The 13,680-nt window shown below is 39.2% G+C and overlaps 1 protein-coding gene across 3 annotated transcripts in view; it reads left to right on the forward strand.

The window, feature by feature from the left end:
* Nucleotides 1–349: 349 nt before the first annotated feature.
* Nucleotides 350–13,680, forward strand: part of LOC113025743 (protein FAM222A-like) — a 32,360-nt gene continuing 19,029 nt past the window's right edge. Inside the window, exon 1 of one of the 3 annotated variants that reach the window (XM_080304290.1) lies at nt 350–371. The gene's annotated coding sequence lies outside the window, so the exon portion shown is untranslated. Of the gene's footprint in view, nt 372–9,339; nt 9,682–13,680 lie in introns of those variants that run through there. The other 2 variants (XM_026173857.2, XM_026173859.2) reach the window with 2 other exon arrangements.

The following is a 13,680-nucleotide window of genomic DNA, read 5'->3' on the forward strand; positions in this document are numbered from 1 at the left end:
GTGAGAAATAACACTAACAGTACTGACAATAATTGCACTTTTTCTTTAAACATCAGTGCATTGCTCCAAATGCACAAATACAATGAGTGTTATATGCTATATGCAGGATACAAAAAAAAAACAGAACATGGCTGTAAAAGCATTCTAATGCCAGCAGATGGCGACCTGCTGCAATAAGAATGAATTCTTCTGAGCACAGAAAAGCATTTTTGAGTTAACATGAGGAGCTTGACTCGAGTCAACGTGAGCACTGTGGCAAATAAACAGAAGCATAAAAGGCCTTTTGTACTTTGTCCCTTCGCTGCTGCAGATATCTTCGACAAGGTCAATTTTCTCTCAGGAACAACAACCCATCTGAATGTTTATGTGCGGTAAGTGATCATCTTCACTATTAACGTGCTTTGGGTTGTGCAAGCCCTTAAGCAATAAGTCTCTTATTGGCTTGTTACAGAGAGTTATTAGGTTTGCCCCGCGGCCCCCGCTGGTATTTAATTACCCTTGCACTCTCTCCTTTTCATCACGACGTGGATGATGGCTGCCATTGCCAGTAGGTGAAAGAGGAGACTTCACCAGACCTTAATTAGTTCATTTGCCTCTGCCTGCCAGGCACAGATGGAGCTCTTTATTACTGTCACTGCCAGGCTCATTCTGCTATGATGATGAGTGTCTTAAGAGGAAGAGCTTGACATCCTAAAATGACACGATGACATGGCCAAAACAGAATCGGTTCAACAAACTAACCAAAAGCAGTTCTATTTTAGCCAGTTCATCATGGAGCAAGCCTACCATATTATAGTCTCATCCCTATGAGATCACAGTGTAAAGATAAAATCTAACCACCTATAAGGTTTCACTTTAGTCTTTCTGTTTATTCTTCAATAAGGCCTTTTTGTTTGGGGTGTGCTTGCAGTTTCATGCCTTTAATAATTGTATGTCTGTTTATTTAATCAGGTAAAAATCTCACCCAGACTGAAACGCTTTATTTAAAGTGAGAAGGCAGCAGAGATTTTAATAAATATAACTAAATAAACAAATACAACTGGCACACATGACAGCTTTATTTGTTAATTTTATAAGAAAGTGAACAAAACAACAAAAGCATACATTATAACATAACTGTTTTCCTCCTTTAAAACAGGCATAAACTCCCTCAGACAAACCACTTCTCCTTCCATAGAAAAAGGGGCAACATATTTAAAAACTTATTTTTCCTTATTCTGATTCTGTGGTATATAAAAAACAACCAATGGGAAAGTATGTGGACATAGAGGGATGAGTGTACAGAGAACAGTGATGTACATGATTGATGCTATCCAGCCTCTTTAGTTTAGATGCTGTGATTTCAGCAGATGTCTGTATGGTTACAAACATTAGAATACTGTACATAGATACATATTTGTATATTTTTGTCCCAAGTAGTTCTTAACATCATCATTATCTTGGCGCCAACACATAAAAATACAACATCAGTATACAATCCTTTATGGGGTTAATGTCACACTTCCCTATTGCCTATACAGAAACCAGTCAATTTCATTGGTCAGACTGGGTGATCTGGATTAAATCAAAAGAAAAGAAATCATTCTAACTACAATGACAGTGATAATTTTAGCAGTAAATAGAAAAGGATAAATGAAGGTAGAACAAAACAAAACAAAATTTCCATCAGGAACAATTAGGTTTTTTTTTTTAAAGATATTAAAGGGGAGTCTGTGTAATTAAATTCATATTAATTCATCTTTAGTCCTGACATGAGTCATTATTCAGTGAAACGGTTCATAATGCATCCAGTCTTGGGATAACTCAAGAATATTCTGGTAAGATAGATTTAAGTGATCATCCACAATATTAATAATGTGCAGATCTCTTCTGTATCTTGACTCTGACCAGTTTGGGCATTGACACAGGATCTCTGTGGGTGTCTTTCACCAGGGGCTAATTTTACCAAAATAGACTTTGACTATGGTGCAAATAAACCAAAATAGTCATGTGTCTAAATTAATCCATTGCGCTGACTTTCTCGAGCAAGACTGGTACACTGTTTTTGTTGCACAGACTTACTTCAGAGAAGAAATCTAGCAGCTAACCACTCAGCTATGTTTACTGCGGCAGGAAATGTTTGTCTTTTGGAAGAATTCAACAGTTTAAAGGTCCTTTTAGATGCTGCCTTATTTCCCAGCAGGTCACCCCCGCGGATGGATCCACGTATTTGATTTGACACCGGTTTTAACCCTCCCATTTATCTGTGTTCGGGACTGGCACAAGGAGTCCACCAGCTTGTAACCCCCTCCTGGATGAATTCAGCAGTAGACAGTAGTAAACAAAGAGTGTAACCATGAAAAGGATAAGAACAAGTAATGACAGCAACAGTAAACAGTGCAGGAAACTTCCTGTTACATAAAATCTCAGCGCAGTGCAAACCTGTAGCAAAGCTTTGATGCTGTGGTTTGCTAATGGAGGTGGGCAGACTACTTCTGTCATTTACTTAGTGAGCTTAAGGATAGCTTTAGTGGGCAAACAACAACACCTGACAATAAAATGTACTTTTCAAAACTGCTGTACTTTTTCACTGAGTTACCACTGTCTCTGAAACATCTTTCTCTTCTTGCTCTTGCCGGGAGTCACATATTTTGACTCTCGTTTTCTGCTTTTAGGTTTTAGAGTCACATCAGACATCGGTCTTAGGCTTGAGTTAGGTAAGGGTTGGGAAGGGTGTGTGGGGGTGGTGGGGTGGGGGTTCTACCCCTCTCACTAGCTTAGGTCCTTCTCATGAATACTTGATTGAGTTGGGATCTGTTGGAGTTTGGCAGCTGGATAAATTCTTTGAGCCATTAGTAAACGTTTCGTGGTGCTCTATCTTACTGGTGGAGGCCATATGGAGATGTGCTTTGCCTCCAACAATGTTTAGTAGAGTGTTTTTTAAATCTGTCAAAGGCTCTTATAAAGTAGGCAAATATACACTATATCCAGACTGCTAGATTATAGAAAATAAGATAAGATAAGATAACCTTTATTAGTCCCACACGTGGGAAATTTGTTTTGTCACAGCAGGAAGTGGACAGTGCAAAAGTTATGACGCAAAAATTAGAATACAATAAGAATAAATACAGTACACAAATGGTTCATGAATAGAGTAATGTACATCTACTCTATACTTATGCTCTCTTAAGAAAGCACGCTGGTGGTGGATAATGGGTTAGGATTTCTGGATGATCCTTTTGCAAGCAGTTATGGGGCCAACTTCAGGATCAGGATCCCATGTTTAGCTACAGAGGAACATCGTTTGCGTCTTTAGCACGAACTAAAAGTGGATTTTCAATTTAGCGGCCTGTGATTAACTAGAAAACTATTTCCCATCTATAAATTCACTGCTCAAAACAGGGACATCAGTTGGCATGGTAACCTCATTTCCCATCTGCAGGCCTCATTCATACTGAAAAATGACACTCCGGCAGCTCTCAAGAAACAATTCAATATTCCTGCCGTAACAGCAGGTCAGAGTATGTCTTCTCTAAATCTTGGTCATGGTGTATATCTTTCTTAGGAAATAACAAATGGCATGTTTAGAAAGGCTTTAATTTGCAGTGAATATGATTTCAATTGATTGATTAGTGTATACAGTGCTGAGTGCAGGAGTGTGTTAAGTATTGACAAATTTATATCTAGAATGGTCTTTGGCATCTTATTCGACTTCTGGAAATGAAAACACTGAAAACTCTGTGTTGGATCATGGCAGACTTTGACATATTGGGTAAAATACTTGCAGAAAGTCAGTTCCTTAAAGCTTGCTGGAAACGCATACAAGGAAATTGGGTAGCCTTTATTAACGTTAGATCTCATTTTCAGATAAATGGATATGTAAATATAACAAGCTGTGGTTTTACTGGAGCTTAAGATCAGGACTATTTCTTGGCCAGTTGCAGTGACTTTCTGTAGTCTTTAGAGGCCATTAGAAGTTACTGGCAGCAATCAAAGACATTCGGAAACTGTTGACTCATATAGGATGGGGTGGTATATATTATAAATGTTGTTAATACAAACAAATGTATAAAGAAACCGTTTTAAATAGCTCTGTATAGCATTATTATCTCTTTGACTTTCAGTTTCAGTCTACTGACCTTGAAGAAGAGATCAGAGGTCAAATGTGACAGGATTTGGTGGTGGTAATAATATAAAAGTATGACTGTACCCAACAGCCACTTAGTTAATATATTGTATGTTCACACTACAGTTACAACAAGTTACAAAACAACAATGTCTCTAAATAGTTGCTAAAGTTTTCCTCAAGTAGTCTTCAAAATCGTTCCTGGGCTTGTATACATGAAAGTGTAATGCTTGTCATGGTGACAAGCAGTGGCACGCTTCTGCAGTGGTTAGCATTGATGACTCACAAAAAGAAGGTCCTCGATTTGAATCCACCAACTTGCTTGGCATCTCTGTGAAATCTGGATGTTCTCGGGTTGGTTATTCTAAATTGGCCACAGGTGTAAGTGCTCTGTTATCCATGCAATATACTGGTGAACTGTACAAGATGCAATCCCGGGACAACTAGGATAGGCTCCAGCACCCTCCATGACCCCATATTTGATAAGCAAATAAGAAAATGAATGGAAAAGAAAAGAATTTGAAATGTTCATGACATTGTAGATTCATATTGCCAGCTTGTGCACAAAGATTAGAGTGTGTTCTTGTAGGCATTACTGACTCCGATCAAAATGCATCTGTTTAAAAGAGGCAAGCCTTTCAAGCCTCTTAATATAACGTACTGCACGAATACAACAGATGGAGAAGATAGAACTTTACTCTCAGTAGATGTAGAAAAGGATACTGTAGATAGCCCTGCTTGATGCTCTGAATAACAATGTTATTTCAGCATTTAATATTAGTAGCTTAGTAGCTTTGCCACCCTTATTGTTTAAACTAACCACAGAACCCATTGTTATGTTGCTGTGGCACACAAGAATATTTCTGGTACACACACGAATATCTTTGCTGTTAAGACTGGTCAGATGCACACATTGCATAGCTCCATTTGAAGATGCTGTTCGAGGTGTTCTTGAGGTATAATTACAACTTCCAGATTATTTTCATTTTTCTAAATTTTCTTTCATTTTGTTAAACAAATAAAAGGGGCAGCTCCGTTGCTTACGTTTCCATATTTAAACATATTTACCTGTTTAGCATTTGTAAAATTATTGAAAAAAGTTATGATCCTACCTTTGAGCTTATAAATTAGAAGAAAGATTAATAGTACCTGAAATTAATACCCCTCCAAAATTGTTGTACCTGGTCCAAATCTTTGCTCTTGCCATTTTCCTCCTTTACTACATTTTTGGCATTTGTGTGACAATTTTATTGTGAAATGATAGATGAAACAGGCTACAACTAACATTGCTATACCTGGCAAATTACATTGTTTTTCAGTGGTACTATTGGGCTGCACAGCTGCAGACTATAATGTATTACTTCTCCCTAAAGCCAACCCAGCATGGGTCGACACTGAATCATCTTAACTTATTCCTGAACTAAGACTAAGACACATGTACTCTGCAAATATTAAAAAGCTGAGAGAGGAAACACCTGATCCATTAGATATTGATACTATTATAATCTGGTGTACCATTTCTTCAGTTTCTGGTTATAGCCTAGCATGGGATAATAATGACTTTAAACCTGGAAAAATGGACGAAGGCATCTACCTGTAGCCCACCAACAGATGGTATGTTTCAAAATGATAACTTAATCATCACCTAGATTACTGCTTGCGACAGGCACCACTTGTGGGGGCTCTGAGCCCTTGCAGGTGGGATGCAGACAATGAGGTGAAAAACATGACGTGAAGTAAACCAACAATTGCCTTTACTGACAGCTCCATCCATCCATCTATCCAGCCAACCAAAATTGTAAACGTAGAAAAGTACAAAAAGCAGAATTCCAGAATGAGGAGATTGACACATGAAAAACAACTGAGAGGATTCATTAGCAGGATCTAACAAAGGAAAAGGGAAGGAGAGGACTGTAGATACACAAAGGACTAATTTAAAGCATGACCAAAACATTAACACTTAAGACATGAAAGCTAGAAAGTTAAGATCACAGGAATGCTCATTGCATTGCTTCTTGTTCTTTGCTAGCTTCAACAAAAATATTGTAGTTTTGGAACAACTTTAAATATCCTCTGAAGTATACATGTAATGTGACAAGATAATGACTTTAATGTGCACAATTTTTGTTTAACTTTATTCTTTTTTTTCTTGTGTGGGTGTGCTAGTTTAGTCTTTAATTCAGTGTTACTTGCTATAACCCCAAATCAAACAACAATCTCTTTATACTCTGGTGAACAGCAGAAAAAAAACAATTTGATTTTTAATGCATTATGGCACCAATTCAAAGCAACAGGGGTCTTAAGGTGATTTATATTACAAGCAAAAGACCTTTCAGTATTAGAGAGATGACCCCCAACAATTAGACAACCTTATTTGAGCAAGCTCCAGGTAACACTGGGAAAGAATTCCCTTTAACAGAAGAGAACATAAAGAGACAAGGTCAAAGCACAGACTATGGAAGAAAGAGGAACATTTTTAATGACATGCAGATGTGGTCTATAATTCACAGGAGAAGAGGTACTCGTTGCATCATGGGGGGTAGCCAAGCCTATAACTGTTTCTTTAAAATGCCTTGTTCACTCATCAGAGACACTTACGGTGAAACACTCCTGACATTTTCCTCGCCACATTACAAAAAAGACGTGGTAATAAAAACATTTAAAATCCCTCCTTCCTGTATGTTGCAGTGAGCAGTGAAAAAGTGACACTGAGCCATGATGTGCAATTCCAAGGCCCTGAAAGTGAGACAGCTAAATAATATTAAACTCCTACTTTAATCCCTTACACATGTACATTTCCTACTATGTTATATCACTGTAAAAGGCTTATATTGTTTGACACAATCTCTAGATACTTCAAACAAGCACACTTGCATAGACACATAAAAATGCACAGGTACATTTACCTCCCCTCTATAATGCAATCACCTCATGCAGTCATGTCATTAGACTTACAGCATGTTCATTGTGGCAGCCACTGGGCACTATGATTAGATTTAGGCTGGGTGAGTAGTCAAGCATTGATTGTCATTTCTATCTGAATATGTCATATACCTCATGTCCTTAAGGGTAACAAGACACAAGGCTATTATACTGATAAATGCTCTAATTTTAAATGTGTACCTCAGGGAGCAAAATGTATAACATAAAGCAGAAACACAGTCTGGCACACACTGTTATTCCACTTCCTACAACATCTATATTTGCATTTCAAGATCTAGATTAACTGGTTTCAAATAAACTTACAGTTCTGCTGGTGTTGAATTACTGCAATAACGATGGCTCCATTCAGCGCAGTAAACTGTGTTAATCCCAGCTTTTTAAATGTAGCTATTGGCAGCATTTTAGGAGAAGAATGCACCACTCAAGTGCTACCTTTCAACGTTTCCGATCCAGCAGTCATAGCGAACTAAAATCTTCTTACACTGACAAATACAACTGGTATTAAAAAAAACAAAAACAAAACAAAAAGTAAATTCCTCCTCACTAACAGTTAAAAAAATATGAGCCATCAGTCCAGACAGCCCCAGTGAAAATGCAAAATAACTCAGCTGTGAGAGTCCAGACGCTTTTCTGTCCAAGCTCCTGAGACAACTCAGCTGTAGTTGTCTCAACCTTTGTTGTAGTAGTAGTAGCAATAGTAGTAAAATTAGTTTGCTAATGCTTCAGGTACATTAATCTGATTATTTGCATTGGAAATGTATTCCTGTGCATTTTAAATTCGCCTTCTTTGATGTGTTGTAGATTGTCATGAGCTTATGTTGAAAACAGGCTTTTATCTCTGAACTGATGAGTCCTGACTTTTTTAAAGGTTACAGTTTGTGATATTCTCCCATATTTTACAGTGTATCTGTTGTCTCTCAGTCATTACCTGACAGTGTTAAGTAAAGGGTATTTTCTGTTTGCCTTAAAGTTACCGAACAGTTTCAGATGTATAAAAGATGCATTCAGATGCATTCATTAGAAAATCCCCTACACCATAAAGTAGTTTCGTCTTATTCAAATAGCCTACAATAGTTTTACAAACTAACAACAATAATGACAGCACAATGACTTTGTAATAATAAGCTCATTATACACTCACAGATACATTACAGTTGTCTTCATGTTACTTTAGCAAGGCTGAATGTGTTCTGGGTTTGTGATAGTCTAGCTGAAGAAAATTGTGTGTGTGTGTGTGTGTGTGTGTGTGTGTGTGTGTGTGTGTGTGTGTGTGTGTGTGTGTGTGTGTGTGTGTGAGAGAGAGAGAGAGAGAGAGAGAGAGAGAGAGAGAGGGACACGGAGAGAGAATGTGAGATGCTGTATTTGCTCCAGTACAACATGTTGGTAAGTACAAAATAGTGCCTACCATAGGGTTGTTTCACCTGTGACTTTTAAATGATGCCCATATGATACCAAGGAGCATAAAGTGTGTCAGGAAAGTATCCCCCACACTATTACACCACCAACAGCAGCTTGAACTATTAATTCAAAGCAGGATGGATTCATGCTTTCATGTTGTCCACGTCAAATTCTGCCCCTTCCATCTAAATGTTACGGCAGAAATTGAGACCATGCAACATTTTACCGGTCTTCTACTGACAGGAGTGGCACCCCGTGTGGTCTTCTCCCTCAAGGTTTGATGCATTGTGATTTCAGCGCTGGTCTTTTGCATATGCCGTGGTTGTAACAAGTGGATGTTTGAGTTATTATTGCCTTCCTACCAGCTTGAATCAGTCTTTTCTTTGACTTGTAATGTCAAAAGGCATTTTCATCCAGAGAACTGCCACATAGGAATACCACAGGATAGTTTCTCTTTTTCAGACTATTCTCTGTAAACCCTAGTGATAGCTGCAGGTTGTTAGTTTCTAAACCACCACCATATAGATGACCCGTGAATAACAATCTAGGTGTATAATATATAGCTTTTGGACAGAGGACACCTACTTGCAGTTCTCCTCCTGAACACCTAATCTAATAAAGGGTTGATTAAGCACTGCTAACTGGATAAGCTGCAGAAAAAACCCGTCTGGAATCATGGTGTGTAGCTCTCTTGATCGATCAGATGTGCTTGTGTAAAGACCGAAAACTTACATTTGTTCTGGGCCAACACACGGGACGCTCTTCCCCTTTAAATCTTTCCGCTAAACGGGAACGTGCTTCCTTTGACTGGTTTGGGATCGCGACAGCGGCCGCCCTCTCTCGCGCACGATTGGCCGAGCCGTGGGAATATTCAAATGAAGCTTTGATTGATTGGCCCGGAGCCGGTTTCAACAGTGCAGAGGACTCATTTTCATTCCGACATCACTCTCCGTGGTTCACACGGCTCGGTTAGGCTTGCTGACATGATACGCAAGCGATGGCAAGGAAAACCTAATCGGTGAAATTATCTCCCACACCAGCGGCGAATATGTCGAGGAAGTGCAGTTAACGGAGCCAGCTTTATCAATGGATATTCCTCCCGGGGTTTCAGGCGCTCATCGCGAATTCTGTGGCGAGATTGCTTTTGCAGAGGAAATACGCCTTCCGAGCAGGAGAACAACCAATCAGCCGTGGCGAACCAAAGATAAACAAGCCTTATGATAAGACAAAACTCTGTAAGACATCGATCACGTTTCCCCTTTTTCCTCTATAATAATGTTTCATCTCCTCTGTGGGGACTCCTGTGAAATGTTTGTTTTTTAGTTTTTTTCAGTAATTTAGTTTGCCATGCATTTGTGCCAGTCAGACTGCCTCTACTCTAATTATGTCTCTCTGTGTGTGTGTGTGTGTGTGTGTGTGTGTGTGTGTGTGTGTGTGTGTGTGTGTGTGTGTGTGTGTGTGTGTGTGTGTGTAGTATTTAACAATAACGGAGTGAGAAAGGAAATAAGGTTCGTACGGGCGCTTCAGCGTGTAATGCCAGCATTGATTTTAGGTTGACAGCGCTGAATTGGTGAAAGATGCCCAGTGCGCACTAATAGGATAGGAGCGTCTCGCCCTTACTGTATATCATTATAGCTGTGTATCATATCTATTGGCCAGTGTGCATTCATCAGAGCGGAGGTCGCTCATTTGTTTTCGTCTTAAACAATAATATATAGTATTTACTAGCTCCAACATGTATTTAACGAGTAATTGTAGAAAATATAGGAGGCACGTGATTTTTATTTTATTTCAAGACACAAAACATTTTTAAATTTTTAGTCTTTTTTTCCTATAGAGGCGTTATGGTGTAAGTAAATATCAGTCGGCACATCCATGAATGGGATGAAGGCTTTGAAAGGCGCTTTATATGTCAGCATCTCAGTGGATATGGGAAGTGCTTTGAAGTATATTATCGGTCATTCATGGCTGCCTCAGAAGGTTTCCATTTCTATTGTCTAGAAGCCGGAGGTGGGATCATCGCACCTCACTGCACCGGTGGCAGCCGAGGTTGAAGGTTAGCCGCAGCGGAGTTCCTAAAGATTATTGGCCAGGTGTGAAATTCTACCCTGCATGCTTTTCCTGCTTGGGCCAGATCCTTTATTACCCAGAGAGATGGGATGTCACAGCTTAGCACCAGAGGCAGAGAAGAAAAGCCAGCAATTTGGTGTTTTATTATCATCTTCTTTTTCTTCTGGCTGTTTCCAGAGCAAAAGAGAAATATATGCCAACTCCCCTGGGTTTAGTTTAATAGGCTTTTCTGGGTCGTTTTTCTTCCTTATGGCTTTCCTATAAACATATTTAAATTATGACTTTCTGGCCTTTGATTTATTATAATGTCAGAGTGTATTGAAAATATTGCCGCCTGCTCATTTCCATCGCTTTTCTTTTCTCTCTGAAAGCTTCAGTTTGAAAATCTTACTTTCAGCTAACTAGCTGTAATTACGTGTTCACATGGTGTTTGCGTGTTTGAAGTATGTGTTGACCGAGTCCGAACTTGCTCGAGAGGCTTTTAATTTGCATTGTATCAGGAGCAGTCAGTGTGCAGGTAACCCCCATGGGGGTTTCCCTCTGATCTCACATCTCACACCCCAGCAGTAATTCCAGCTCTGTGAGGGAAAAGGGATTTGTCATTTGGCTGCCTGCTTCCCTTTGCTTTCTCAGGAGCGAAGCTGAGCTCTGATTTATTGTGAAATTTCCTCAGGCTGGCTCAATCTCCAGGCCTACCGAATTACTGAATGGAAGGAGCTGCTCGCTAGGAGAATGACCTTTTCTTGAAAGATTATTACTCAGGCAAGTGCAAGGACTAATTAAGGTCATGTCCTTTTTTTCTGCTATGTCATCCATTGACTGACTTTTCAGGGTACAGCGAATTTTCTGTGGTGTATCAGTCCATGGATGTGGAATGATAACATGAAGCAGATGACTTGGAAAATATATGGATGGGTGACAAACAAAACCTGATCCCTTCTCCTCTACAGTAAAGGGATCCAGTGGCCCCGTTGTGATGTGGATGGGATTTTTGTCCTCTTCTTTGTGTTTCCAGTAAAAAGTAGCCACACCCTACAATGCCCTGTCTTTATTGTCTTTTCTACTCAAAATAAGCCCATGCTTTACAAATTGAACACTGTGTTGTATCCAGTAAGACTTAAAGTAATGGCTGGGGTGATAAACGCATAAGAAAAGTGCTTACTGAAGCCATAAATGAAGTGAAAATTGGGGCGATTTTTTTGTAGGCTGCACATTAATTGCTGTCTACTATCAGAAGAGTCGCCCCCTGCTGGTTATTAGAAGGAGTTCAGATTTAACCAATTTCCAGACTGGCTTCTGATCCAGAAACTATTTTACAGCCTTACCAGTCGCCTGACTTCAAAGCACTGAAATACCTGTGGGACGTTATGGACTGTAAGTACTTTGCACAACCATCAGACTTGGAAGAATAGGAAGAATCAATGCCAAAGTGCACCGAGGCTGTTTGGTGGCACATGCTGGTCCGGCACTTTACTCGGTGCTATTTCATTTTTTTTCATTTGGTTTGTCATCTGTCTTCTGTGCACTCAACTTGTCCATTTCACTGGGATAATGTCAGTGGTTTTGTTGCTTAGCAATTTCTCCTGTGCACCCTTTGTAATCAGCTCTTTATCTGCTAGGAGATGTCAGGTGTAATTATGAGCAGCCTGTCATCTTTTGAAATTTGTCTAATTGGTCTTTTAATTCTAACAGGATGAAGGCTTAGTGAGACGTGGGCTGTGGGTTGAAGGTTAAGGACTGTGCCTCCTGAGGTTAGGGAGGAGGGAACCAGCCCTCCTAAGGTTGTTATTGTTTTGTCTACATACTGCTACTTGGTAATTATTTTTGATTAATGTAAAGCCAAATTTGAACTGATGCGTCATCATTTAGTCTGAAAAGAAAGGCTAAAGAAAGGCGGTGAGATGATGTCTTTATAAGCTGAACCAAAGATCAAAGACTCTTTTCTCATAGAGCATTTTAATGTTTCTGTGATGCATGGCAGAAAGCTTCTCATTAGGTTCATCTCCCGCATAAGAACCATACAGGCAGCATTTTCTCCACAGTTTTTAATGAGTTGTTTGTTTGCCCCGAAATTTTAATGGCTTGAAGGAATCAGTGACCCTTTACAATTTAGCAGTAAACTAAGAAGCCAGGAGACAGGACTTGGGAGAAGATTGTTTGTCTAACATAAACTCATTTTTATCTTTTTTGTCATGGAATTGGAAGACTAAAAACAATCCTGCCTGTCCACGGTTTGGCAAACAGATGTCATGTTAAAATAATAGTCTTCATCTACTGACAAAATAGCTTATCTCTCCACAAAACCTACAGCTCACTCTCATTCACGATCTGTTATCTTTGAAGTCAGGGTTTTCTAAAGGCCAGGCTGCATACCCATAGCTCTTTGACAGTGTGTCTCAAGTGTGCATACTGGGATAAAGATAAGATAAAGCTCTGTTTAGCCTCTAATGCTGCTTTGGCATTGGCCAGTCTTTACCCAGTGTGCAGTGTGTTTCTTTTACCTTGGCACTGTGTGCACATAGACCATTTTGGGTCAGCCCAAGGCTTCCTGCTCAAAAAAAAAGGCTGTTTAAAAAGGTTTAGATTCGTGGCTGAATTTGTGCTTCACATCTTTATGTATAAAATGTCAGAATTACTGTTTTCCAAATAGTTAATTTAGTATTTAGACTTCTTTTTTTTCTTTTTACCTTTTTTCCCTAATACTAGCATTTCATGCTTGCACAAATGAAAGCTGAGCATAAAAGCAAAATTCTACATGTGTATAGGTTGTGTCGTGTAGATTAAATACAGACAGAAATGACCTATATTAACAGAAAAGTAAATGATTAATTGTTTGAGAAAAACGGTGACCCTCACAGATCATCTGTTTCTATATCAAAGTCCTTCAAGAACCTCGAGCCTACCGTGGACTAGGTCTGGTCATTTGTTGACCAGCAGTTTCACTGGTCCCAGGACATAAATACAAACTACACATAAAAATCACCCAGTGAAATCTGAAAAACAAAGCTTGAAAAGTTTGATTGCTTTTCCCTGAAATGTAGTTTTAAAAAGTTGAATTAACTGTTTGTTTTTTTTACCCTGTAAATTATACTTCTACCACCATCTTTGCTGTTGCAGAACTCTTCCATAGATTTCAATTCAGGATTCTGCAATTTGGCCGTGGG

Source organism: Astatotilapia calliptera, chromosome 7, assembly GCF_964374335.1.
Source record: "Astatotilapia calliptera chromosome 7, fAstCal68.1, whole genome shotgun sequence".
Lineage (NCBI taxonomy): Eukaryota > Metazoa > Chordata > Actinopteri > Cichliformes > Cichlidae > Astatotilapia > Astatotilapia calliptera.